The sequence below is a fragment of the Rhinolophus sinicus genome, chromosome 17 (assembly GCF_057876585.1).
Source record: "Rhinolophus sinicus isolate RSI-liver-muscle chromosome 17, RSI-T2T, whole genome shotgun sequence".
Lineage (NCBI taxonomy): Eukaryota > Metazoa > Chordata > Mammalia > Chiroptera > Rhinolophidae > Rhinolophus > Rhinolophus sinicus.
In genome coordinates, this window is record NC_142517.1 from 5,752,061 (window position 1) to 5,778,679 (window position 26,619).

Below are 26,619 nucleotides of genomic sequence, written 5' to 3' on the forward strand. Positions count from 1 at the left end.
GTCTCCTTTCCCAACCCATGGCTAGCCTTCAGAATGGCCTCACGCCAGATCTGAGCTCACCAAAATCATGCCTGTGTCACTGGGGACCTCACTCCAGTACCTCATTTCAAACAGAATCTGAGACGTCCGCCTCGGTGAGCATTTACTGCAGAAGGATATGCTACCCTTTCCATATTTAACACGTGCACCCGCAGGACTGCTAGGCCATAAAGAAAGCTCACAGACGCTCCGTGCAAGGACAACAAAGACCAGACCTTACAAAATGATAACCAGGAGTTTATAACTCATAACTCCATGCACGTTATATTAAAAGTGGAAGGCTTTTTGAACTGCAACCTTTACATCCCAATCCAATAGTTCTTTCAGCTTTGAAATATCCACAATCTGAATTTTATAGGGATTATTTTTATTATAGGTAAAGCAATTAAATCTCCATATTGAAGGATGTAAACCTTTTAAGGCCCTTCTCAGAATATCAAAAGAAAAGGAGGCTTATATTTAACAGGTGTGACAACCCAGTGCAGGACATTTCATTGAACAAGACCTTGACATTATCCAGTAACAAATACTTAAATTAATCCAAAACATCTTTTGGATAAAAGGGATTTCAGAAAGAATTTAGTCGACCACAAAATCTTATATAGAAAGAAGATCATTTCATGTATGAAATACTTAAAAATATTAATTCTTATCAAGTGTGTCAAGTGGTGTTTTTATAAAAAAACCCTTCCTTTTAAATGATATTTTATTAGTTTAGTTAGACTTACCGTATTTTGTATTTGTCCTGCAGCACAGATAGTGAATATGTCTCCATTGCTTGTGTTCTATTGGCTTCTTAAATTAACTCGGGTGATTTAACTCGTTGAAACTGATTTCCCATATTTGACCTCGATCATGGGCCAGACTGAAGGGACTGCTGTGCTAGTAGGTGGGGATTAGACAATGGAAAGAACTTCCTAACTACACTTGGAGGAGATGCTGTCCTCACTCTACAAAACTCTGCGAGTCTGGGTTCTAAGATTTTTCGATGTTAATGACCCCAGCCTTGTGAATGGGCTCAGTGTGTATTTTTTCATCTTAAGAAATCCACTCTCCCTCCTCACTTTTCCCCATTCTATCTCTATCTCTATCTCTATCTATTTCTCTATCTCTCCATAGTGTCTTTTGGGGAATGGGAGAGGAAGTAGCAAGAGGAAGCCACAAATGACATTGTTTCAAATATTGTGGTTTTTCTGAACTCATTTTTTACTCTTCTCAATGGTGGTAACTTGGATTGTTGAAATCGTGCTCTTTCTACTGTTAAATTCATAAAACATGCTCTTTTGTCAGCACATATAATGTTCTCAGTATTGTTCTATGTTATTATAATATTAGGTGCTCATGATGATGCTCGAGAAACATTGCTAGGGTAATGTAGTACGATAGATAAAGCAGTCATTGCCCGCGGGAATGCTGATATCATTGAACAGGTTGAGAATGTATCTGTTTACTTTATATCACCCCCTGAAATGTTAAGGGCTCCCTGTGGCGAGTTTTGGAAATTAGTGGCTAAGAAGATTTCAAAATACAGTGAGGTTTCTTGGATCTGGAATATTTGGAGAACAGTTAGAGAAAAAAGGAACCAAAACATGCGACTTAAGGGGAGAGGCAGGTTGACTATATTTTTCAGAGGATGTGAACTTATGGGTAACTGGGAAGCAATACAAAGGAATCAATTTTGCAAATGACGAATCTAGCACAGATTGCATACACTGGCATGACCCTGTGACTAAATGTGCACCTTTTAATACCATTCTGCATTTTTACACTATAACCTCAGACAGAAAAGGATGCATGCTTGTCAGAGGCCTGCACTCTGTTCTCAATATTCATATTTATTGGTCTCATCTCTTGGCCTCCTTTGGAGAAGTGGGCTTGTGTCTGATCTACTATGGTGTACCTCTTTGTTCAAGAAATTTCCTAGGAATCCATTTGTACTTTCATGAAGGTTGTTCATTTAAAAGAGAAGCACTTCCTTGGAGAGTGTGTAATGTTTGATTCTCAAATGAATGAGCCCATTTTGGCATCTTTAGGGTTAAAGACCTCTCTGAATCTATAGGTCCTGGAGAAAGCGATTTCTAAACTCAGCTGCTTAGACCCATTTTATTTTTTCCCCAGCAAACAGGAAATGGAGCTCTGAAGGCTTTTTTTTTTTTTTTTTTTTTTAACTGGAAAGTGTGTGGGAAGGGGGCATACCTAAGATACCCACTTACAACCCTGAGCCTGACCCAGACTTGGGGGTCTCTGTGTGTTTTTTCTTCCCTCTCTTTTTTTTTTCTATTATTTTGGCAGACTTTTTGGAATGTCTGGGAGCTAAGGGCTTTGCTTCATGGAGCAGAATTCTGAAGCAAGAAAAAGAGAAAGTTATAGACTAAACCACAGAAATGTAAACACGTCTGCAGCTAAAATAACTCCACTTTCATTGAAAACACTCCTCCTTCACAATCAGACTTCTGTGTGCTATGGTCAATAAAACTGCATGTTAATAGCGACCAATTAATAGATTGTGCTGCCCGGCCTTAAAAGTTGAGGGAGTTTTAATTATTATTTTTCAAATTAAAGGAGTGCTTATTCCCTCCCTTCCCTTGGGGTGGTGGGACTTAGCTTTCTTTCTGGCTGTTTGCTGAAATTCTTGGCTGTTAAAATTTGGAGAGGGAGGGACATGAGTAGTTTTCACTTGGTCAGAAAGGGGAGAGTGTGCAAGAGGACGCTCTCAGATGGGTTCCTGGCGATCCGCGTAGGGACTGTCGTGACGGTCCCCGCGGGACATGAGTGAAGAGCAGCGGCACTCAGGTAAGCGCGATTTTGATGGCAGCATTCACTTTTAAACTAAAACATCTGGAGGGGCTTAGCACAGTGCCCCCAAGGTCGATAAGCGGAACCTCGCGGCTCCTCCGTTTGGAGGCCATTTCTTGGGGACACTATTCTCACAGGACTGCTGTCACCGCGTCAGTCCCTCAGGCCGGAGTCTCTTCTCAGCATCCTGGCTTCCTGGCGACCGCATCCCGCTGCTCCCGAGCCCCCGTGGTCCTGTCCCAGCGCTCCGCTGGGGACGCGCAGGTCTCCACTCCAGCGCACTAACGCGGCGGCACCTGGGCGGCGCGTCTCTTCTCCATTAGCCCCAGGGCAACGTGGTAATTAATAGCATCCAAGGCAGTCGGTGGTCATTTTAAACTTCTGCAGCAACCAGTTTTAACTTTTATTATTTTTAATGTGTGTAACGGCTGAGGCTGGGGAAAAATTACTCCTCATTACAAGCGACACCGAGTTAGGAGGACCCAGCCCCTCCGCTGCTTCCCCACCTCCCTGTCCCTGTCCCTGTCGCTGCCCTCCCCTCCTCTCGCCTGCTCTCGGGTCCTCGCTCCTCGCTCCTCCTGGAGGCGCGTCCCGGGTCCCTCTCCCGCGCGGGCCTGGGCTCGCTCGGTGCTCACGTCGTCGCAGGCTCCGCTCCTCCTCCTTCTCCTCCCTTCCTCCTCGGCGGAGCGGCCAGCTCTGTCCTCAACCGAGCAGCGCCCAGACCCGCCCGCGCCGCCCGCGCTCCCCGGCCCGAGGGCGCGCGCACGGACACGCGCACCCACGAGAACCCACGCGCACCTGGACACACGCGCGCTCCCACCCACGCGCCCGTGGACACGCACGCCCGCGCACGCCCCCCCGCCCCGCCCCCGGCGCGCACTCCGGGATCGCGAGTCGCGCGTCGGGGCGGCCGCCCTGCTCCGCGATTGGCGGGAGACGGAGCCTCCCCGAGCGGCGCCCACACCATGGGCTGAGCCCGTCGGCGCCCGGGAGTCAGTGCGGCCGGCTCGGCGCGCACGGCCAGGCGCGCGCGCGGGCACACACGGGCACGGACACGCGCGGACACACACGCGTGGGACACGCCCTCCCCCGACGGCGGCGCTCGCCTGCGGGTAAGTCTGGCGCCCCGCGCGCCCTGCCAGGTCCCGCGCTGGCGGCGGCGGCGGCGGGGATGGTGGCAGCGAGTAGTCGGCTCTTCCGACGGCTCCGGGACAGGTGGGGCGTGCGACGCCAGGAGGGATGGCTCGCCAGTGCCCGGGTCCCCGGAAAACGCGTGGTCGGGACGCCTGGAGAGGAACAGGCACTCCGAAATTGGCGAGGGTCAGGAGAGCAAACCTCGGGGGCCTAACCCGGGGCTCCAAGCAAAAGACTTTTTTTTGTTTGGAGTGGAAATACGGGTTGAATTAAAGCCCACCCTTGGCTGAAAGTAGAGACCAGGTGTGGGCTTGGTTGTCACTGTCCGCTTGGCTCTTCCGCGCGTGGAAAGGCGCTCCGACGGCGCCCTGGACGCGCGCTCCTAAACCCGCCGCGTCTCTTTACTCGTCCCCCTCTCGGTCTGTCTGTGTCTCTTCACCTTCTGACACCTCCGCCTGCAGCTGTTACGTTTATATAGTACTTCCAGTGTTCCGCCTTAATTGGAAAACTTCACGTTTAAAAATGTAGCCTGTCATTTTTTTATCAGCTTGCTTTTTTGGGTTTTGTTTAAAATCCGTCTACCACTTATCGCTATTATATATTGTATAGACGTTTTCCAAAAGGTACTGCATAGAGTTATCTTTAATATTTTTAAGCACAAAGAATTAGGTGTTATTACTAGCAGACTAAACTGCCCAATAAACTGGATAAACAGTTTTAATGCTGATGTGGATTTAATACAACTTTTCGTTTATATAACAATTTGGTTTATCCTTCAAAAGAACATATTCATATGTGCCACAGATTTCACACTCACGTTTCTGTAGCTTCTGTAGTGCAGAAAACTTCCAATGTGTGTAAAAACAACAAGCCTATTTTATTATTCTCAGGATAACATAACAGGGCATAGAGTTTATTTACCACTGACTATTTTTGAGTATTTTAATTCTCTTCAAGTAGTTCAGAGCCCTTGAACGGCCTCAGCTCCCCTCACCTTATCACCAGCAGAACTGTCACATTCCTGGGATTAACCCTTGCACTGCTGGCATCAGCTTGTGCCGGCTCCTTCATCAGTGGGAAGACCAGGCAATAGAAGTTATATAAAAACCCAACCAGTTAAGTTAATTCGCTGTGTGTCAAGTAATGAATGAACTAATCCTACCATTGAAATTACAATTCTAGTGGAAATAGGATGAGCTATGCAAACTTGTGGTTAATAAGTAAAGCTTTGTAATTCTAAAGAAAGGTTTTCTGAGAGCTACAAATACCACAAATGCTGCTTGCGGGTGGGTAACCCTAGCTTCAATTTGAGTCAATGACTTTTGGAAATTACCCTAGACTGGTAAATGAGTACTTTATCTCTTGAGTTATTACTCTTAAAATTTCAATTTCTGTTCTGTTCTAACTTTATAATTATTTCATATTATTTTTAAAATTCAGGGTAGAATTGTGGTACATAATTTTACATCTATCTATTATTTCATGATGACTTCTTGAAAATTTAATCTGTTGTGCTTTTTTTAGGCAAACTTGAAAATTAGTGTTTCATGTTGAATGGATTATGCAATGGGGCTGCTTGTACATGTGTGTGTAAATATCCCCACCCCCCCATACACACTTCTCATGTTTTGTTTTGGTATTAAAGAAAAATCTTGTTGAATTTCTGATCTCATAAAAACAGATATTTTATTTGTGGTAAGGGCTAAGATCCCAGTGGAATGCCAGTTGTAAAAGTAAGAAGTAAAGCATCTCTGAAAGATGTCAATATTGATTTTTAACTTACATAGTATTCTAAAATGTTATATATGCTGCCTGTATGGAATATATCATATCTCATATTGTAAGTAATAGAACACTTTCAACATGTTTTTTCTAAAGTTAATATTGGCTCTGTTTTTTTTTCTTGTTAGCTATCCCTAAGCAACAAAAAATAATAAAAGGGGGGATTTATTTCTTCAGAAGACAGAGGAGCTAATGTTTCTAAAATCTTTTCCTATTTCCCAGTGAAAAATGATAGCAGGTCAGCATCAGTCATATGATATGGAGTGGTGGGGGGACATTGTCATGTTGAATAAATATCAGCGCTGCCAGCTATTTCTTAGAACTCTCTGCAGGAGGTGTTGACATAGAGACACCTACATGTTTCTAATGAGACTTTTGGAGTCTGCAAAGCCAGATGTGGTCAAGGTAGCTTAAATCAGAAGTAAGTCATTGCGAGCAGAATTCCAACTTTTTGATGCTTTCTGTCCGTTTTCAGTTTAAGTTGGAAGTTGATCCATCTAAATGCAGGTCTCTTTGTCACCTCCTAGTTCCATCGCCCTTTGCTTCCCAGGCAAGCTTTTATGTTGAGGAGGAGAATGACAGAGGGGTCCGATTTTCTTTCTCCAGTGTGGAAGGATGTTTGGGCATTCCTGGGGAGTGTGGTCCTTCAAAGTACAGCTTTTGTTTATGATCTACACCTTGAACTTGAAACTATGAAACCCTTTGGAGTAGTATTTGTGAGAAAAACAAGCTGGCACAAAGGAGGTATTCAAATATTTTGGATACAAGCTCAGATAATTTTGATCCCTGGTAGTGGCAGGGTGAGTTGGAGTTTTGGGGGGACTTTGAAAGTCACTGCAATGATTGGTGGTGCTGACACAGGAGGTCTGTATTGATGTTCCTAACGACGTTCTTGTTGGTCCTACTTTGCACCCTCAGTTGGCTTTTTAGCTGTCAGTTAATTAATTGTACATTATGTGTTGTCAATATACACTTTCTCACTTTTGGTGATTCAAAGCAGTTATTCTGTAGATAAACAGGAATTTCCAATGGCTGGACTATCATCGGAACCAGCTTTTCAGAATAGCCAGGGGGAAATTCCTGCACCCCGAAAATGTTACCTTTTATTTTAAACATTTTAGTATTTCAAAGAGAGAGGATTGGATAGTTGGTATTTGTAACATTGCGAATCTTGTGAAGGTGGTGAAGGCTGGTGATCTAAAATTACTTTCCTAAATTTAAATGTAAGTAAGATGTAGACAACACCAAGAAATTAAAGGGTGTATCTAAAAATGGAGCACTGGGTCTAAGTTTTAGATTTAAAGTAACTTTTAAGTTCTTCTATTTTTACAGTGACATGTCATAATCTGGAAGATCCTGATTGTGTATGAGAAACAGTAATTTAACAATGAAAGTGAGGGGTTCGGTTACCTTGATTCAGTTCGTGTTCGTAAGTGTGTGCAAAGGAAGTTTGGTTATGTGACTTTTCCTATTTGAACATGGCAGTGTGTGAAGACTGAAATATCCTGAAAGTGTGTAAAATAGGCCTTTTGAATGAATTTGTCACTTTGTAAATTTTAAGCCTAGAGAACTAGAAGTGAGATCTGATCTAGGAAAAATGGGTAGCATGTCTAAAGGTTTTTAAAACCTGGATCTGTAACTGCCTCCTTTTAAAACATACCCTATGATTTTGATTTGTTTTAGTGGGAATGAGATTTTCACACATGCTGTTATCTCATACGGAATTCCTTTTAGGAGTAATATTATTCCAATAGTGAGTCCCCCTGGAAAAACGCACTGTAGGGGGAGAAAAACCTCCCTCCAATGAATAGGAAAGAAAACAGGTACATCTACCGTGTTGTTTTTTTTCCCTTTTTTTTTTTTAAACAGGAAACCGTTATTTTCACTTGATTAAGGGTTGGTTCTGGCAAAGGTCCCAAATCTTTATTGAAAAGTGGAGAAGTGTGTTGTCACCTCAGTTTGAGTGCAGGGCTGCAAAGGAGCTAAGGTGTGTTGGTGATGGACCATTGTCATAGTTCTGCTGATGGACTCTCAGATTTTAGTGGGAAGATTCATTTTCTCACTGATGGAGTGGGTATGTTGTGGATTCTTGGGGCTTAATAATGTCATTCAAGTTATAAAGTGAGAGAAAGATGGAATCGGAGTGTGCACATTTTTCTGCACTGGGGGCAGGGGTGTGTGTGTAGCCACCTCAAAGAAGTCATAGTGGGTATGCAGTCCTGTGCTGGCTGCATGGTGGAACTGGATTAGCCGGTGGTGGTCTCCTTTCTGTCTGAGCTACAGGGGGACAGCAGGCTCTGAACTATTTGCAACAGTAGGAGAAACCCAAGAACTTACTCTGTTAATTGCCCATTATTGCCTTAATATAATAAGTCGATTGAAGTTGAGGATGGGAAAAGTGCTGTTCTTCCTGTGTGCCCCTGATGTTTGGGATGCGGCTGCAGCTGGAGTGAACTGTGATCCTAGGCTGCTGAGAAGATATTGAAAGGAGCTGCCATAAGGAGCTGCTCTGAGGAGCCTGGTGGGGTAGGCAGGTAAGACTGTGGACCGCAGGAGTGACTAAGGTACATTTCAGGAAATCTTACGCTGACATATGTAGCTCTAAGCACAGTATAAGTGATCACTGAAGTAGTAAAATGAAATGTTTGGAAATACAAACCACTCACACGTACAATCTCAACATGAGCCTTTTAATGAAATGTACTAAATAGCTGAGGTTTCTTTGATTAGGAAATGAGGTAAAAACATGTTGAAAAGAAACCAACGGCTGACTTAGGAACATGCTAAGAAGATCTTGCATGTTGAATGGATTCTCATCAAGATTAGAGCCCACCTCACACAGCTGATATGAGCCTGCTGCCGTATTTACAGATCTGGGGCTGTAACTGCACAACATTTAAACTTGTCTCGTGCAAGGCTGGCTCTTCTTGCAAAGCGAGAGACCGTACGTAGCAGGACGACAGAAAAAACAAAAGGAGAGGGAAGATTTGCTTCAGTATCGAAAAGTACCTCCTAGTCTGTTTGACCCTGGCAGTGAAATTACTTCAGGATGGAGTGCTAAAATAAAAATAATGAAAACAGGGATCATTTCCAGGAAATGCTGCAAGTCCTTTGTGGAGAAGGGGTTTCAAGCAGCACATTACTAGTATTTACTCCCAAGTTCTGAAACCAAAAGACCCAGCTATAGAAGCAGAGAGCATTTTATAGCGGAAGTCGCGTCAGTCCTGACGAGTCTTCTAATCCCATCTCGTGATGAAGTTTGATTTATTTAAGACTTGTACATACAGGTAATTAAATAGAACATCCCACAAGCATAATTTCTCCTAAGTACTCTGTACCCAAATTGCAAAACCAGAGGTGAGTCAATAAAATTATCCCATAAGTATGTAGAACCCACAGTAAACTAGCTACCGCTAGACAGAGAAGGATTTTGTTTGTGAGCATGTTAAGATCACATTTGTAACTCCATTTAGCATCAGTATAATTTTTTTCTTTGCAAAAATTAAGCATTAAATCATCTTAAATTTTTTTTCTTTCTTTTAAGCAACCTGGAAACACATTTCTCAATCAAAATGTATTGATCACCTATTAAATGAGAGCACTGTGCTAAGAGAGAGAAGGGGAACATTGATTAATTAGGAACTGTTAAGACATTGGCCATATATCTACTGGAGATTTGAAAAACAACTGCGAATTTAATGGGAAAAGTCAGAACATTCCTGTATGGAGTGTGCCTGGCCACTTGTCTGATGCCAGCGGTCAGCGGCCTGCCTGAATTATCCTCTTTTCAACGAGTTGTATTGACAACATGTAAACAAAACTGCAGCCCTTTTCACTCCAAAGAGCTAATAGCATTCACTCTGCAGTGTTCTTGGGACAAATACACACGGGGGAGATTAATGCAGGGCAAGTGGCATGCCCTGGAATGCAGGATAGGCAGCGATTGGTCTGTGGTCAGAGCTGACCCAGGTTGTGAAGGTTCAGGACTCTAGTGGAGGAGGGCATCCTGGGCCACAGAAAGGCAAGTTCAAGGAAGAGAGACTAGAAAGTGCTCACTCTATGGGGAATGGCACAGTGACTGGCAGGGCGTCTTGTACAGACTGCAACATCATGTCTTCAGGGAGCCAAAATCTAGAAAGGGAGTGAGTACACATGCCATGAAATCTAGAAAGGGTGAATGCATATGTCACGGAATCTAGAAAGGGGGTGAGTGTGTATGCTAACAAAAGTGGCACATTCAGTGGTGCCACCTGCTCAGAGCAGGCCAGTGTGACAGTGAGCCCAGACCCTACACTGTACAGTGATGGAGGCAGTGGCCCCTAGGGGCTTCTATATCAAGTACTCTGATGTGCTATTTTGGGGGCCATCACAGAGACCCACGCATGCGACACACTGGGCTTGTTCTAGGACCGCTGTTGGGCAGGCTTACTATCCCATCACACAGCCCCCTCTCCCTTAAGGGCTCATGGAACAGCTTCACTTGTAGTCTGAGCCTCAGGAGTGATTGAGCATTTGGTAGGATGTCGCCCCGCAGAGGCCTGTCTGTGCTCCAGCTCCAGCGTGTGTGTAAGACCCATGGGCCACCACATTCTTAGCTCCTGTTTATGTTCTTGCGTCTCTTTAGCCTCATTGTTAGTATTTTGCATCTCCTTCTGAATTTTTTTAAAAAAACCTTGTTATATTGCATATGTCTTTATAGATCACTTTAAATTTTGTTTTGGAACAAGGCAGAGTATAAATAAAATAGTCCATCTCATAAGTCAAAAAAGGGATCTGAACCGTACCACAGGGAGATCAGAAAATGTTTCCCGAAGGGTGAGGCACTAAAGCCGTGCCATTCTGTATGCTGGATCTGGACAGGCAGGGGCGGGGAGGTGGCACAGGCAGGAGGGTCGGCCATCAGGCGCCTGGAGTGTTGGAAGTGTTACCTAGGAGGTGGGTCGTGTGGTTCGGGAGCTGCCCAACCCTCCTGGGTTTTGGAGGGACCAATCTAATCACCAATTTCAGTAACCTAAATGTGAAGTTCAAAGGTAGGGAATAAAGCAATCTTGCAAAAGGGAAGGGAGAACGTCATGTTTGGAGGATGGTGATTGACCCTGACTTCACGAGATGGTATAGGCACGGGGTACATGTTGCCACAGGTCATCCTCGCCGAAGCTCTTTGAAGGAGGGGCCCTCACTGCCCCTATTTTCCTGAATAACAAAGGGAGGCTCGGGTGTGCTGAGCCCAGACTTACACAGATAGTAAGAGCCAGAGCAGAATCGGGACCCGGGCAGACTGACTCTGAAATCCATGCCTGGACTCTGCCATCTGGAGTCCTCCTGGTCATAACGGAGGACCCACAAGTGACAAGAAGGGAGGAGGGTGACACAGAGCCTGAGCAAAGGACATAGAATGTGAGTGTCATGTCTAGTTTTACATTTTCTAGTAGCCACCTTAAAAAAGAGAAACAGAGAAAGTTAATTTTAATAATCTAGTTCAGTAACACATGTCCAAAACATTGTCATTTCAAATGTAATTAATATAAATATATTGGTGAGATAGTTTACATGATTTTTGTCTATATTAAGTCTTTGACACCAGTGTGCACTTCACACTGACAGCAGCAGACTGACCACATTTCAAGTGCTCAGTAGCCATGTGTGTCTGATGGCTACCATGCTGGACAGTTAGGTTTAGACAGTTCAGCCTAAGAGTTCAGATTTTATAGAGTTAGTAACCATGAAGTCTGCTGTATAGCTTGGTCACAGGAATAGAATTTTTGTGTCTCCATTGGCAGTGTCACCCCAAATACCACCATGAAACCAGATATGATTGCAGGAAAGAATTGAAGCTAGCGTGCCATGTTCAGTGCTAAATCTGCAGTTTTCACATTGGCACGGAATATGTGTATATGATTTCCTGATGACTCACTTCGCGCTTTTAAAAGGCAAAATAAAATCCCTGCTTTCAGACCGAAACTCTGTACCCCTGGTAACAAATAGTGCTGCTTTCGTTGGAATCATGCATAAAAATCTTATTTGTGTGTGTTTCCCCAGTTAAAGGTAATCCTGGCATCATGGCACATTTCCTATTTTGCATGTGGACATTTTCTTTCTTTTTTTTAAATTAAAGTTTATTGGGGTGACAATTGTTAGTAAAGTTACATAGATTTCAGGTATACAATTCTGTATTACATCATCTATAAATGCCATTGTGTGTTCACCACCCAGAGTCAGTTCTCCTTCCATCACCATATATTTGATCCCCCTTACCCTCATCTCCCACCCCCCTCCCTCCCTCCCTACTCTCTGGTAACCACTAAACTATTGTCTGTGTCTATGAGTTTTTGTTTCTCATTTGTTTGTTCTTTTGTTGTTGTTTTTCTCTTGTTCTTTTGTCTTTTGTCTTTTGTCTTTGTTCTTTTGTCTTGTTCTTTTGTTGTTTTTGGTTTGTATACCACCTATCAGTGAAATCATATGATTCTCTGCTTTTTCTGTCTGAGTTATTTCGCTTAGCATGATACTCTCAAGATCCATCCATGTTGTCACAAATAGTCCTATTTCATCTTTTCTTACCGCCGAATAGTATTCCATTGTGTATATATACCACAACTTCTTTATCCATTCATCTATCGAAGGACATTTTGGTTGTTTCCATGTCTTGGCCCCTGTAAATAAAGCTGCAGTGAACATTGGAGCACACGTGTCTTTATGTATAAATGTTCTCAGATTTTTTTGGTAGATACCCAGGAGAGGGATTGCTCGGTCAAACGGTAATTCTATTCGTAATTTTTTGAGGAGCCTCCACACTGCCTTCCATAGCAGCTGCACCAGTCTGCATTCCCACCAACAGTGTATGAGGGTTCCTTTTTCTCCACAGCCTCTGCAACACTTGTTACTATTTGTCTTGTTGATGATAGCCATTCTGACTGGGGTGAGGTGATATCTCATTGTGTTTTTTATTTGCATTTCTCTGATTAGTGATGTTGAGCATCTTTTCATAAGTCTATTTGCCATTTGTATGTCCTCTTTGGAGAGATGTCTCTTCAGGTCCTCTGCCCATTTAACAACAAAAAACAAACAACCCAAGCATGTGGACAGTTTCTTGAGAATCATACAATTTATCATTTCGACGGACTGCATTCTTGAGGGGCTAGCACCCCAGAGAAAGAAAGAATATCAGTCAGATGGATTGCTACAGCATTAGCTTCTAAGAGCGCATCTCCACACAAGTTGGTAATGGCAGATGCATTCCACACGGGCTTTTCTCTGCGTATGCAGCCCTGAAGTTCACGGCAAAGTCTCACAAAGTCCGTCGATCGCTCATATGCCACTTGTGATGATCGATGTACTGTGTGGAATGTGCCACTGACCCTTTTACTATATGCACATGGTTGAGTTGATTTAATTCTTACTCATTCTTAAGTATTTCTTACTAAGATTCTTACTTATTTCCCTGAATAAGAAATTTATTTTCAGTTCAGTGCCTGGTCTGCAGCAAACTCCTTGTCTGTGCTTCCTTGTAGATAGTTTGTTTTCGTTATCACTACTGCACGATAAGGGAATTCCACTCTCTTTGTTCTGGTTTATTTTTCCCCGTGGGCAGTGCTTACTGTAAAAAAAACGAAACTGTGTTAAATCAAATATGTGTGGCTTTTCTCAACTCAAATTGCCGTATCAAATTTAACAGCTAATTCAGTGCAGTTATCGGCCATCAAACATCGAGGGACAAAGAATACCGTGATTTATTAAAAAAACACACAAAAAAACCCCAAAACTTCAAAACTAAGGAGCATGGCTGTGTGTTCTAGTCTATATCATTATATATCTCAGGTTGTAGGCCATCCAGGGACAAACAAAAATGTATGAAAATCTCTTTTGTGCACAGCAGGCTCTGCTGCTCTCAAGTTGAATTTTGTAGTTGAGTCCTGTTTCGTCCCCCATGGAGCGCTGGCCACCAGGTGGGATCCTTTCAGAGGTACCTAAACTTCTGTTTGAGTTCTACTGACGCTGCACACTGCATTCTGCCTCCCAGTCTCCCATGGGAGAACAAATTTAATTTAAAGTCTAAATTATATTTGAGAAGTCTGAAGCACATTAAGACTTCCTAAATAATTCACTTGGGGTTGCGTTCAGTGAACATGTGTAAATATGAGAATGTGAGAGGCAAGTGGTCTAAACACAGAAGGAATACGAGACCACATGGATGGAAGCCACATGTGCTGAGAACCTTGGAGGAAAAGCCGTGTCATCGCCGCCAGCCCGCACCTGAGGCTGGCGGTGTGTGGCTCCTCAGGGAAGGGTAACGTCCTTACGACTTGCCACATCATCAAGCAGGACCTCGGAGACAAACTGCTAAACGCAGGACTGTCAGCTCTCCGGTGCAGCTCTCAACTGTAGTGCAGTGAAGGTGACAGGAACCCAAAGGACTGCCTACCCCTGCCCCAAATGGATTCCCCTCCAGCTGCTCCCGTCTATAGTGTTTGTGGGTAGGAAACGGCCAAAATGTGCTTCTGGAAACTGCTCTATTTAGTCAAACTAGGATCACCAGTAATGACAACTGTAGAAGCTTTTTCCCCTTCAGGCTGAACAACTTTCATGCTGTAGAGATGTGTTGGGTGGATTAAGCGATATGACAAATGCCACCCCGTAGAGTCACCTTGTCGAGGAATCTCAGCATTGCTAAGTGTTTTCCTCTTCCTCCTGATCTCTGAATTCCCACATCTCCCTCTGCAGGCCTATCCCCTCTCCCTCCTGCACTGGTCTTATTTCCTGAAGTGTATGGACTGCACAGTTTTGAAATACCAGTGTCAGTGAAGTTTCATCTGCCGTGGATTCACGCAGGGGCTAAAAGAAACAAGCCAGCGAATGTAATGAAATCAGGCTGCAGATCTGAAGTGCTTTTGGAATAGTCTGCCCTTGCTTTCTGTCCTGTGTCTGGTTTTCATGGAAATTTGTGTCTGGGAATGAGGGGGAATCGGAGTGGATTTGCTGGAGGCAGGTGCCTGCGTTCTTTGGCCCTGGAAGTTAGGAGTCAGGTCCAGGGACCTCTGCGGAGCAGAGGGAAACAGAGGCCTTAAGGAGATTCGATGAGCGCCATGCAATCTTTATAAGACGGTGGGGATTTTCGCAGACTTCCTAATAACTGGTAATTATTCATAAGTCTGCCCTAGCCTGGGATTTTTAGGACAGAAAACATACTGTACTTACTGTCTGTGCACTATGAATTCACCCTTTGAGGTTATCGCAAAATTATTTCTATATTCTCTGATGCTGGTGTAGGTAAACTCTGAGATCATGAGTAAAATGATTCTATTTCTTTCTCCGTCAGGGGCATGGCCGGTGCAGGCCAGGAAAAGGTGCAGCAGCATCACAGATGGCCCTGTTGGAAATGCAGGCTACCTCTCCAAAAGGTTGGGGATATATTTGGGCTCAACCCAGATGAAAGAAGTAGAAAAAAGGATCAGAGTGAGTTAACGTTTGCACTGGCGAGGGAAGCAAGATCAAATATGCTTCTTTAGTCTTTGCTCCAAGCAAGTGAAAATAAGACTTGCATGTCATTTGAGAAAGTTAAATGGATGTTTCCTTTTTGGAATAAGCAAGATTAGTAATAGACTGAGGCAAGGCAAGGATGATTGTTGCATTGGATACTTAATATGGAATGACAAGGTGTCCTGAGAACGCTTTCCTTCCTAGGCATTGAAAACTAGGTTGCTGTTTTCAGACAAGTACAGTCATCGGCGTCGTTTGCATCAGAGTATTCTTTATTTCTTTCCTTTTTTTATATTTTGGTTTTGTTTCTTGTGCTCAACACCCACTGGTTTTTAAAACAGGTGGTAACATATATGTATGTGAATTGTTGGTTAAAGAGTATAATCATTGTATTGTAATTCTTCCGATTGCCAGCTTATAGAAATGATTGTGGGGATATCCTGATCAGATTGGGATAAACAACAGTCTTAGTATTTACGTATCACTGAGGTACTGATGCCTTGGTGCTAACATAGCAAGAAGTGACACTATTTTGTGATGCAGTTACCCTTGGCTTTAATTAGTGTGTTTCAACTTTTTTTTCATGACCAACCCCCTAAGGAGTCTTTTCAGACAATTTTTTTTCTAGTTACCCCTCTCCCACATTAAAATTTAATACCACAGGTATACTGTATATCTGTTTATGTATTTTATATTATACACATATGTATATCTATATTTAGGTAACTCTGTGCTTTATACATAAACAGAGAAAGACTTTTTCTCATCCTCCAAGGACCAATCTTAGCCTCCTTGGGGATGCACGGCTTAAATACACAGAGCTGATGCTTAACTTCGAAGAGATTCTGACTGTTTAAGAGAAGAAAATGGCAGATGCCAGGACAAGGTCTTAGAAAGGTGTGAAGGAGGGCAGGAAATGCAAAGTAAGCCAGGGCATTATCATTATGTTCTGATCTTTGTGTAGAGTATGGCCTGGAACCTGACAGGGACCAAGCGACAAGCAATTGAGAGCGCCCTGCGTGTTTCTCAAAGGGTTCCATTAAACATGCAAAATGGCTGACCACACTCTTTCCGCAAGAGAAAAGGTGGCAGAGAACTTATTAGACTTAGGGTGCATGAGGTCAGATGGTCTGCTGAAACACCCAAGTTGCAAACACAGGTCCCCAAGAGAGGGACAGTGTCCCCTGTGTTTGCCACTGGGAAGGCCGCCTTCGCTTCCGGTCTGGGCGGGAGCAGCCCTGGGCTTCCACAGGCGGCGTTTTCCCCATCATCTTGGCTGTATACATGCGGGTCGTGGGGCTGATTGGGTGCAGCTGGGTCACATTGGCTCTAACGTTTCCCCTGCAGTAAAAATGGAAAATGTATTAAAAAATAAACAACCAAAAAAGACACGCTGAGGTTCAACCGAAAATCAATCAGAAGAGAAAAACACTTGGGCCAGTGTCAAGAGAAACAAAACTGCGCCAGCACAAATTTTTATGAAAATGATCACTGAATAGTATTTCCATTAAAAGGCAACTGACTCAGAGATGGAGGGTGAGTGTTCTGTGAGGCAGAGTCTGAGCTGCCCGCCCACGCCCTGGAGCTGACAGGGTCTGCTCAAGCACAGTTACTAGAAGTGACCCAGCGAGACTGAAAATAGGAAAAAGTACGCCGGATTCCTAGGAAGAGAAAGAAATGCGGGCTGTGAACCTAGAGCCATTTGGTAAAAATCTCATGTTGTGTTTGAGTCTCTGTCGTCACCAACAGTCTTAGCAAATCCTCTAGTTTTCAAAGTGAGTAATGGGGTGGCAGAGGCCCTTATCTTATAGGAAAAATCAAATGATAAATCAGGTTACTGTGAGTGCAGAAGACACAAAGATTAAGTTTTGTTTTAGGTGCTTTCCTCCAGCTCGTGGTATAGGAAATGCTAGGATATTGTGAGGGTCAGAAAAATAATCTTCCTCCCACCTTTCTAAGTTCTTCTGCCTGGCGAAATGATCAAATTAACATGAGACAGATTAACGGGAGAAAATGTTCAAAATTTGTTACGGATGTGCATGCAGGGTTGCCATAAAAATATGAGACCTGAAGATGCATCGGTCAGTGGAGGTTTATATGCCGTTCTGGACTAAGGAGAGGCAGGCAGGGGTCTGGGATTTCAAAGGGAAAGCAGATAGATTACAGGTAGATGAGAAAGAGCAAACATTTCGTAAATAAATTCTTGCCGGGCCACCCAGAAACAGTGGGACACAGAGGGAAGTTCAACAAGCAGGCTTTGCTAGAGTTCTTCCTGTCTGCCATTTAGTTTATGTTATGATGCTGAGGTGATGTTCCCCTCCTTTAAGCAGGTTTTTTTGTCTGAATTCTTTTAGGCAGGGAAGGGCTGGGGATCGAAACTTCTTTCTGAGTCTTTGTTTCTTAATAACCAGCATAAATCAGTATCCCAAACAGTATATTTTGGGGTGGCAAAACTTTGGTCCCCTTCATATTTTCTGGTAGTATACGTCTTTCTGGAACATCTTAAGGAAATCTGTTTCTATCTCAGGCAGGAGATTCAAGTGGTTATCTTGTCCATTGTATCTCTCAGCCCCAGAGCGTACCCCTCCTTCTTCCCCTCCCGTCACTGGCTGTGCCCGTATTTGGAAGGTAAAAGCACATTTTCTTCCCTTCTTTTTGTCTGTTTTCTGCATTTTAAGAGGTGCTTAACGTCAAGTAATGTTATTTATGAACGCTCTCTTTCTTCCTCAGCCTATTTTCTCTTCTTCATCTTTTCAAATTGTGTCTTTTTGATTTCTGACACACATTAGTTTGAGTCAGTGGTGATCCACCATCAGAACCAAGTAGGAGAATCGACCCAAGTGCTGTGTCACAGTCATGTGGAGCACAGTTTTGGAAGTGAATGAGTGCTTGCCCTTAAAAATCACTAAAAATACCTCTTCAAACTATGACTGCTCTCAGAGTGGATGCCACAGAAGTAAAATCACAGTGTTATTTATTTATTTATTTTTGCTAATAGGGTCAGATTAGATGACATACCACAAGGTCTGCCTAAATATTTATATTGCATTTATTTCTATTGCGAGCTGTGTATTTGATCTTCTACAGCTACAGTTGACAGTTTGCTCTGCCCTTTCTGGGAAATTCCCTTTGAACTTAATAATTGGGACTGTTGACTACGAAACAGTCTAAGGATTTAGAAAACATTGGTGATCCTGACCAACCAGGGTCAATGGTGACATTAAGTCCTTGTCTGTATCCAGAAAAAGTATATGTCAAACACCATTTAGTTTCCTGGGCCATTTCAGAGTTGTATCACTGCTTAGCTCAATTTTATTTAATATAATTTTTTTTGTGTGGTGTTTCCCTCCTGCTAATCTCTTAATACATGTAAGCTATTACATATTTTACATATTTCTATCTAATCTATTACATAGATTATATATATATATATATATATATATATATGTACAAGGTGTGATAAAAATACAGTGAATGTTTAAATAAGAAATTATTACAGTAAAAGACACATTGCCATTAATCCCCCTCAAAATACTCCCCCTTGCTTTGAACACATTTATCCCATCATTCTTGCCACTTTCTGAAGCAGTTCTGGAAGTCCTCTTTTGTGAATGTCTTTAGTTGTGTTGTCATAGCTGCCTCGATGTCCTGAATTGATTCAAAAAGGTTACCTTTTATGGTCATTTTGACTTTGGGGAAGAGCCAGAAGTCGCACAGTACCAGATCATGGTCACCATAAACTAATTTTAATGTTTTGTGTGTCTCTTTAGCACTTTTTTGCAATTTGAAAGAAAATTTCATGCACTGTTTGTGATCCTTGATTTACGTAACACTTTAAAACCCACCTCTCAACCATAGCTCACACCCGACTGACTGCACCAAACAAATGGAAACTTGTCACACACTGTTACTAAGGTTTAATGTGCCGCTTCCCATATTGGAAATCCCTCCCTTTTCATTGGATGGCACTCAGCAGCAGCATTCACCATATATATATATATATATATATATATATATATATATATATATATATATATATATTTATCACATCTTGTACATATGATCTATTACACAGATTACGGTGTTTACAGTAATTCTATAAATATTGTGATAATCTCATCATCAGAGCCTAGAACTCAGGATAAGTTGTCTCTTCCTTAGACCACTTAGACATTCAAAGAAATCCGAGGAGAACCCCAGTTATACTGGATTTTACTCTACGGCTAATTACTCAGGTAGAAAAGGACCATATTATATGCTGATAGTCTATAGACCGTGGCACCTGCAGTCAGCATACAGGAATGCTCCAGGGTGCTAAGTAAGCATAACCTAAATAGAAGCCTTCCTAAGACAGTAGGGACCTAGGAAAGGTGCTTTCATTCTTGGAAAGTTGAAATCCCCTTTAAGAAAATGCAATTTTTCAAAGCAAAGATGTCTTTCCATCTTGTTGTAGTGTGGAGTAATAATTAGAAGCTTCTTTTGAGGGGATTCTTCAACTTAGTAAGAATATTGTCACATTGATTTGCAGACAGAATGCCACCCTAATAAATGCAGCCACATTTTTCAGGGGAGTCAGGAAGCCAGTCAAGCCCTGCTTTGCTACCATTCCTCTTTCTGGCTTGGCCTTTATTTATGTTGGCTTCTGAATCCATATGGATCCAGGGGTGCCGCCTGGAGAGGGGACAGAGTGTGGCTGCAAAGACCCTTCTAGGGAAGATGGTCGAGTCCACTAACATTTGTTGAGAGATGGAAAGGGAAATGGGTGAGCAGGGACACTCTAGTCCCTTGGGACCCTGGCTTCCCACAGCTGGGGCACTGGGTGGTTTCTGTGAGCACTTAGCTATGAGTCACCCCCTGCAGAGGACAGTTTTACCCCGCTCTATGCCATCAGCCAACATACCCCTCAAGCCTTTCTCCCCTCTCATATTTACTTGAAACCTCTCTGAACACGTGGAGTTCACATAAACATACAATTTAATTAATCTCTGCATTGACCACACATGGTACTGGGAAGATTTTCAAATGATTTTGCCAGCACTGAAGATGACAATAAGGTGCAGACCGATAAATTCATCAATAAAATGTCGCTGCCACCAATCCAGTGCCAACAGGAGTCCCCAGTCTGGGTGCAGAAAAAGAAGAGACTTTATTTAGGTGAACAGTTTGCAAACCTGGGAAACAGCCTCTGGAGGAAATGGAAAATGTGCTCCCCCCCCCCCCCCCCAAAGGGGAAGCCTGGGAACATAGAGAGCTCTGGTCTCTGATTGCTCCATTTTTATGCAAATTAATCTAAATCACAGTTTGATTGGTCCAAATAACACTGTCCTGACTGGTCAGAATTGCTTGTTCTGGTTGATCGTTATCTAGTTGCTCTGATTGGTCAGTAAAGATGCAAATGAGGATATAGCTATGCAGCTTTGATTGAATGGGGCAGGTCTCAGCCCATTAGTCTAAATAGGATTCCAGGAACTCCTTTATAAGGTTCAGCTCAGATGGCAGGAAAGCAGTGCAGGTGGCTGAGCAGCTCAATCTGTGGTTTTTCCCTGAAATGCAGCATATGTCACAGGCCCCCTGTAAATAATGACTGCTAGACTCTGATTATAAATTTGGGCCCAGTTAACTGGAAGGAATCCTTTTTGGCAGGTATATTCTTTCTTAGAGTCAACACATGCATAGTTGAGTTGAATCTTCTTCTGACCTTTTGAGTGTTGTGATTTGGGGTATTTCTGGAGATGACTGAATTGAATGGGTTCTTGTGTTCTTCAGAAAATCTGAGTTTCTGGGTGTTGGCTGAAGACCTCTTCTTCCATAAGAAACCATTTTTCCTTTTAAATAAAAGGACCAAGGTCTATTGTGTTGTTGACTCTGGCATGTGTCAGGGTTAGAAGAAGGAAGAATTACATTTGCACTCTGTCCCCCTGCAGACATGTGCCTCCACTGGCTGTAAGAAAAGTTCATGGAATGCATGCGGGCTCACTGGGACATCCAGAAAGATGATTTTGTTCCCCTACTTCAGGTTTTAACCCTGCGACTACCAATTAAACCATCCCATAAATCCTCCATTATAGGTAGTAAAACCTAATTGTAGATTTTCTGCTTGCTCCAGTGTCCTGATTGCTACTAGGTGGCAAGAGGCTGGACCTAGGAAGCCGACGGTTCATCCTATGCCATATGTTAAAGCCTTTTTCTTACATATTTGGAGTTTGGTCTTAATTCCCTGATTGTTTTTATCTTAAATGTCAAAAACTTCTGAAGATACAGGGTGTGATCAAACAATATGGTGAATATTTAAATAAAAAAAAATTTATTACAGTAAGAGACACATTGCCATTAATCCCCCTCAAAGTACTCCCCCTCACTTCGAACACACTTATCCCATCGTTCTTGCCACTTTCTGAAACAATTCTGGAAGTCCTCTTTCATGAGTGTCTTTAGTTGCACTGTTGTGGCTGCCTCGATGTCCTGAATCACTTTGACTTTGGGGAAGAGGCAGAAGTCACACGGTACCAGATCCAGTGAATAAGGTGGATGAGGACACACCATAATGTTTTTATTTGACAGAAATTTCTGTACCCGAAGTGATGTGTGACACGGAGCATTGTCATGATGGAGGATGATTAACAGCACACTTTAAAAGCACACCTTCTCTCAACCATAGCTCACACCCAACTGACTACACCGAAGAAGTTGAAACTTGTCACACATACACTGTTACTAAGGTTTGATGTGCCACTTCCTGTATTGAAGATCCCTGCTTTTGTGTTGGATGGCACTCGGCAGCAGCATTCACCGTATGTTTTGATCACAGTAGAATGGTTCCATGTCCTGCATTGCTTCTGGTACGGCAATTTCTGTCAAATAAAAACATTATGGTGTGTCTTCATCCACCTTATTCACCAGATCTGGCACCGTGTGACTTCTGACTCTTCCCCAAAGTCAAAATGACCATGAAAGGTAAACATTTTGAATCGATTTGGGACGTCGAGGCAGCCATGACAGCGCCACTAAAGACACTCAAAAAAGAGGACTTCCAGAACTGCTTCAGGAAGTGGCAAGAATGATGGGATAAGTGTGTTGGAAGCGAGAGGGAGTATTTTGAGGGGGATTAATGGCAATGTGTCTTTTACTGTAATAAATTTTTAAAAATTTAAACATTCACCATATGTTTTGATCACTCCTTGTAGCTATTTAAGACTCTGCAGCTTACTTGGTTCTTTTCAGTGCATAACTTTGATGCAAAGAATAGGGAAGGGGCACTGAGACAGGAATATGCATCAGGATGGGTGAGGTGAAGGATGAAAGCGATGGTACCTCTGCCATGTTTGCTGAGAACACCAGGGGATGCACCCTCCTGGAGTTTCATACTCCGTGATCTATAACTCAACCCCTTCCTCATGTTGGAAGCTCCTTAGAAACACACACCCATACTCTGAGTGTCTGTTAGAATCAGTTCTTCCTTCATGTCCCCTCTTCCATGCCCCATCGCCTTCCACCAGTGGTGCTGACTGGTTTACGAATGCTGGAATGTAGGGGATCGGGCCGTGTGTTTGTGACTTCCTCCTTGTCTTCCTTGCAGTCACAAATCCCGTGGCTGGATTTCTGATATGATTACAATAATAGCAGCTCGCTTCTCATCCCAGAGACACTTGTGAAGGTGAATTCAGAAGGTCAGTGGGTGTAATAGAGTTAGAAGGATATTCCGGGTTTGAGGCCACCCAACTTTGTTACCTACAAAGGAAAGATGAAACCCATGGGAAAGTTGTGCTTTCACCCTGGAGATTTGGCAGGAAGAATGTGCCCTGAAAAACCACTGGAGAGTTTGGGTGAGTCTGTGTATGTCGGTTTATTCATTGGAACATGGGTGTGGCATGAGCTGAAATCTATACAAACAGTGTTAAAACACTTAAAACTTACAAGTGACATGTCTAAGCATTTTGAACTTTAGAGGGTAATGTATATAATACTTTGCTCATTGTGGAAGTACTAGAATATACAGATAAGCAAAAAATATTTAAATCTTTCCACACTTAGACATTATAGCTGTCAACAATGATGATGCATTTAATTCCAGAATAGTGGCCGTTCTCTTATATACATTTTCCTCTCCAAATTGGATTATATTGCATATACACTTTAATAATCTGTTTTGTAACTTAACAGCACACTGTAAGTATTTGTCCATGTCAATAAATATGTTTCATGAAATATCTTGTTTCCTGCCACAGGTTTTAAGGCTGTGTAGGATTTCATGGTATGGCTTTATCATGATGGATTTAATCAGTTCTCTCAGTGGAGTGCTTAGGCTGTTTCCAGTTTTCTTTGTTAGAAACCAGGAGTTCTTCATCCTGGCTGCAGAACACAGATGTTCAGGCCCCATCACAGACAAATAAATTCAGGTTCTCTTGGGGGCGAGGCCCAGGAATCAGTATTCTCACATGCTTTTAAGGTTGAAGGTCACTGTTGCAGATTTCATTGTAGTTTACCAAAGACTAGGATACATTCCTGGAGGGGGTTGTGAGATCAAGGGTGTGTGTCTTTCATCTTTTGAAATATACTGCCAAGTTACCATTTAGGGTGTTTTCTTTGTTTTTGTTTTTTAAACTAGTGATGAAAGTTGAAAAATGTGCATGTGGATTTGGGGAAGAGGTGTGTGCAATACCAAATAACTATACTGAGCTATTTGGCTTTTGCTTAGAGTTTTTGTATTGTAACATGACCTAAATAAACAAAGGAGCATGTTACTAAATAATGAATAGGAGTGTGTTTGGTGCCCCTTTTTCCCCACAGTGTCGGTCAGACCATGGGGCAGATTCCACAGCCCTGACAATGGGCAGGTGACAGTCCCGTAGGACCAAGTTTTATGTCTCCTCTAGACTCCTGCCTTCCTCAGAAATCTGCTACACATTCATCCATTCTTTAGTCACTCTCCGGGTCCCTACATATTTCATCACTTTTCTCATTTAATTGTTATTTTTCTCAAAATAGTGCATATGCATAGTTTTAAAAATCAAATAGTATTTCTGGGCTCATAATGACAAATACTTTTCCTCTTAGCTGTCCTTCTCACTTACCTCCATGTTTATAAGTTGTGGGCTCATGACGCTCCTTCGTGAGTTTCCAGTTTGGACACTATCAGTTTTTGATTAAGGAAGATGAGAAGTTAGTCCAAGTACCCGCCTTCCACCTCCTGTTTCTCCATCCTTCCAGTGTAGTTAAACAACAATGTCGGTGAAATTAGGGTTCCCTTCTAACATTATTGTAACTATGTAACTGTTATGTAGAGGTGAGCCATGTGGTGTGCTGTGATCACATTGTGACTTTTCCTAGACTTAGTAACTGGGACTGGAGTGGTGCCTTACTTTTTCTCTGGACTTATCAATAAGATCCTCATCCCCAAACTTCGCTCAGGACTGGCATCTCCTCTTCGGCGATCTTCTAGGTTTTTGGAGGAGAGAGGAGGAAGACTCATGCGAGTCCTGTGCTCTCAGGCTCCAGTTGAACTGGCTGCTTCCAGGCGTGCTGTGGCCCGCCATCTTCGTCCACTGGCACCCCGGGGCTCTCTTGTGCTGGACTCACTGTCTCAGCGTCATCCCATCAACCTCATTCTTGGTCTCAGTTTGGAGGTTTGCCTGGACATTGAATTCTCATTGAGCATCATTTCCCTCCCGATCTGGAAAGTGATGCTTTGTTGACTTCTAGTTCTTACTGTTGTTGTGGAGAAGCTCAATGCATCCTGGCTCCCCTTCCATTTCTCAGAACACTTTTAGGTTTTTTTATTCTTGGTGTCCTGAAATTTCATAGTGATGTGCCTCGATGAGGGTCTTCTTACTTTTATTATGTTGGGTGCTCAGTGGACGCTTTCTCTCTAAAGGTTCATACTCTTCATTTGTGGGAAATGTTCCTGTATTCTTTCTTTGATAATTTTCCCTTTTTTTCTGTTCTTTATTTCTTTCTTTCTTTTTATTTTATTTTAATGTGCTCTGTTCCTGGAATTCTTAGTAATTAAATTAAATCTCTGACTTTTTTCTAGCATCTTTTTTACTGGATGCAATATCTGTTCTTATCTCTAGGATCTTCATGGTAGTTTTTGTTTTTTTTGAGATTAATTTTTGTTTTGTTTTTTGCTTCCTGACATCTCTTTTCGCTTTAAGTTTTCTTGTTGTTGTTCTTGCTTTGTTTGTGTTGATTTTTGGTCATTGTCTCTCATGTTGGAAGCTTTCCTCATGTCTGGTAGTCCTTGGATGTTTTTTATATTTAGAACGATTTATTACGTTCTGCCCATGTGCCCATGTGTTATTGGCTGGAGTGTGTGCCATGACAGGGGTAGGGGCTTGACTGTGGCATTGGGGAAAAAAACCAGTGGCCATCACTGCAGCTTTCCTTGGGGCTGGTCAGTATCTTCAGAGAAGACCCCTGTAGTCCTGGGCCAGGGGAGGGCAGTAGAATGAGGGTGGGTTGTTAGAGCTGGGCTACAGTGTTCCGAGAGTCAGCAGAGAGAAGACCCTGGGGGAGGGTGGCTCACCTTCATATTCTCCTTTTCAGTGCAGTGTCTCATCCCCACACTCTGCAGGGCCTGGGGTCCCCAATATCTCTGGAGAGGGGACCTCTAATTACCTGCCAGGGCACAGATCAACAGTTACCTAGCTTCAGGCGGTCAGAAGGGGGTGGGGTGGGGACCACTTGAATCGGTCTTTATACCAACTTTTACACACGCTCACTTTTCAGTCCCATCTTTCTCCTTGCTCTTCTGCCCCCTGGGCCCTCAGATGCCTGAACCTCTCTGGGGTCCATGGTGTGAATATTTCCCCTGTACTGGCTACTTCCTCCACTGGCACAGAGGTCCCCTCCATCAGCTGCCACTCACCCATCGGCTTCACATCTTTCAAACTTTGTGGGTATCTCCCACAGGCTATTGTCTCCTCTTTCTTCTCTTTGTCCCTCTGGGTTTCTACTTTTTGTGATACTGTTTTAGAGGTAAGCTCATGGGTTCAACCTGCCATTTTAAAATGGGACCTGTTCTGTTTCAGAGATGAAATAAGTTGCAAGTCTTCGTAGATGAGGGCTACGCTTTACCACAGACTACAGCAGCAGTGAGTGGGAAGGACTAGATCCATGGAAAATGATAATGTGATCTCATTAAAGCCAACATGTATAGAGTGCTGATGTGACAGGCATTATCTGTATTAACTTACATAATCCTCACAACAAACCAGTGGGGGAAGACCCATTATTCCCAACTCACAAAGGAGGACCCTGAGGCTTAGAATCATTGGGTGACTCACCCAAGGTCCGATGGGGAGAAGTGGCTCATCTGGAGATGGGACGCAGGCTGGCCCATCCAGAGGCTGAGACCTGGACCATGGCACTTCCTGAAGGAGGGATGGGGGTGTTTCC

At 43.1% G+C, this 26,619-nt stretch overlaps 1 protein-coding gene across 2 annotated transcripts in view; it reads left to right on the plus strand.

Annotated features, from left to right (window-relative positions):
• The first annotated feature begins 2,548 nt into the window (after positions 1 to 2,548).
• The window catches only part of ERG (ETS transcription factor ERG), a 253,703-nt gene continuing 229,632 nt past the window's right edge, over positions 2,549 to 26,619 (plus strand). Inside the window, exon 1 of one of the 2 annotated variants that reach the window (XM_088794626.1) lies at positions 2,549 to 2,832. The gene's annotated coding sequence lies outside the window, so the exon portion shown is untranslated. Of the gene's footprint in view, positions 2,833 to 3,811; positions 3,948 to 26,619 lie in introns of those variants that run through there. The other variant, XM_074325300.2, reaches the window with a different exon arrangement.